Genomic DNA, 2,368 nt, shown 5'->3' with positions numbered 1-2,368 from the left:
TATATATATATATATTCATATTTCTGGTACTGCAGAGTATTCAATAATTCAGAAAAAGATAATACAGACAAGAAAGAAGATTAAGTAATAGATATATAAATAGATCAATAGGCACAGACACAGATTATTTAAAGAGGCTATATTGTATTTTTCTTACCAAAGTTATGTACACTGGACACAAACAAATTACAGCAGCATTTGTTGTTTGATAAATGCGTGCAAACCTGCCTCACCTGAGCTGATTCAAGACTGCCACACAGGCAACCTAGAGCCTTCTTCAACACATTGGGACCCTCATGGACATTGGGTGATGCAGCCCTAAGGCACAGGTAGTACTGAAGGGAGAAATAAAGGAGCCTATCTTAATACAGAGAAGAAGCCCTGTGAATCTCACAGCACACCTCCAACGCTGTCCTGGAGATCGGGAGGGAGGACTTGAGTGCACTGGGCTTAGCAGCAGTATCAACCCTTGACCACATTGAATCACTCACTTTGCTTCTTTGAACAATTCTACATGTGTACAATGGAGCAAACCTGACACCAGTATCATATATTGTTTCAATGAGCAACAATAAGTTAAGATGATAATTACAAATGAATATCACAGCACACATAAAATTCTTATTTTATGCAATGTTATTATTTCCAACAGACTTGATCTGCAAACTCACATTTAAACTGGTATTGAAATTTTTTTTTGGCGGAACCAGGGATTGAACTCAGGCCCTTGCGCTTGCCAGGGAAGCGTTTATTCCACTGAGCCATCTCCCTGGCCCCCTGAAATTTTGCTGCTTCTGTCCACAGAGCTGTCTATTTTAGCAGGAGAACATGCAAATTGGGCCCCTCTCTCCCTATTTAAGCCATCCCCTGCAGCCCTGGAGTAGAGATCAGCCCTGGATGCTCAGGGGTTTCCTGTTGGTGATCAGGACTGAGCACAGACAGTTCACCATGGAGCTTGCACCGAGCTGGGTTTTTCTTCTTGCTGTTTTAAAAGGTAATTAATGAAGAACAAGAGATACTCAGTGTGTGCATGGACAGGAGTGGGATAAATGGTGGGCATGAATAAGCAGGTTATCTCTGTGTTTGCAGGTGTCCAGGCGGAGGTGCAGGTGGTGGAGTCCGGGGGAGGCTTGGTGCAGCCTGGCGGGTCCCTGAGACTCTCCTGTGAAGGCTCAGGATTCACCTTCAGTGACTACTATATTACCTGGGTCCGCCAGGCTCCAGGAAAGGGGCTGGAGTGGGTTGGTTTTATTAGAAACAAGGCTAACAGTCACACCACGGAATACGCTGCATCTGTGAAAGACCGATTCACCATCTCCAGGGATGACTCCAAGAGCACGGCGTATCTGCAAATGACCGACTTGAAAACAGAGGAAACGGCCCTCTATTACTGTGCAAGGCACACAGTGAGAAAACATCATTGGGAGCCCTGACACAAACCTCCCTGTTGTGATGCTTGGGACCAGCAGGGGGCGCACAGGACACACTGAGTTCAAGGTCACCGCAGCACAGGTGCGGGGGGGGGGGGGGGCAAATCACTCTGATTTCCTTTCACAAACTGAAGCTTCCAGTTCTTGTGACATAATCCCCAGGAGACTACATTCATGAGAGAATACTTATATTTCACGTTCCTGAATTAGACGTTCTATTTAATAGTAAGATATAGTTCCACCTGCAGACATGTTTAAATGTCATTTTTTGAAGGCCAAATGACTTTTTTAGGTGTTGAAACATAAATACACACAGACAACATGTTGAATTTCTTTTCCAACGAAAGAAAAATCTTAGTGACAATTCATTTTCATCACCAGTTTTGGTATTTAGAATAGAGGCACGAGAGAGATAGCCCAGGTTCAGGAAAGGGTAAAACTTCTAAAAGCTTCAACCTTAAACTCCCTCCCATATAGAACTGCACAAATCAACCTCATTGCTATTCCAATTGTCTTTTCTTTTTTGTCTTTTTGAGTCCAGGTTTCACTACGCAGTTTAGGCTGGCCTTGAACTCAACTTGTGTCCCAGGCTGGCTCCAGACTTGCAGTGATTCTCCTGTCTCAGCCTCTAATTGTCTTTTTTTTTTTTTTTTGGATGCTCCAGCCAGACCCTTTCTTTTTTTAAAAAAATTTATTTTAATTTTTTAATGGATTGCAAATTGAAAACAAATTATTTACAAACATAAATGAATATAACAATAAAAATTGTCCAAAATAGAAATGACAAAAGAATTTACAGATCAGTCATAATAGTTCACTGTGTCAAAACCAAGAAACTTATATTCAAAAAATAAAATAAAAAAAAGAAACATATTCATATAATTAGAATTCTCAAAGTAGAAAGGAGTAGACAATAGATATTTAAAGATTTAAAATTT

General features: G+C 41.0%; 1 protein-coding gene and 1 pseudogene across 1 annotated transcript in view; both read left to right on the top strand.

The window, feature by feature from the left end:
* The window catches only part of LOC101570932 (zinc finger protein 791-like), a 59,241-nt gene that overhangs the window by 4,324 nt on the left and 52,549 nt on the right, over positions 1-2,368 (top strand). The gene's annotated exons all lie outside the window — the stretch shown is intronic.
* Positions 1,059-2,368, top strand: part of LOC101585702 — a 45,562-nt pseudogene continuing 44,252 nt past the window's right edge.

The sequence above is a fragment of the Octodon degus genome, unplaced genomic scaffold (genome assembly GCF_000260255.1).
Source record: "Octodon degus isolate 3935 unplaced genomic scaffold, OctDeg1.0 scaffold00255, whole genome shotgun sequence".
NCBI lineage: Eukaryota > Metazoa > Chordata > Mammalia > Rodentia > Octodontidae > Octodon > Octodon degus.
Note: the sequence above shows the minus strand (reverse complement) of the source record. Positions and strands in the feature narration are given on the sequence as shown.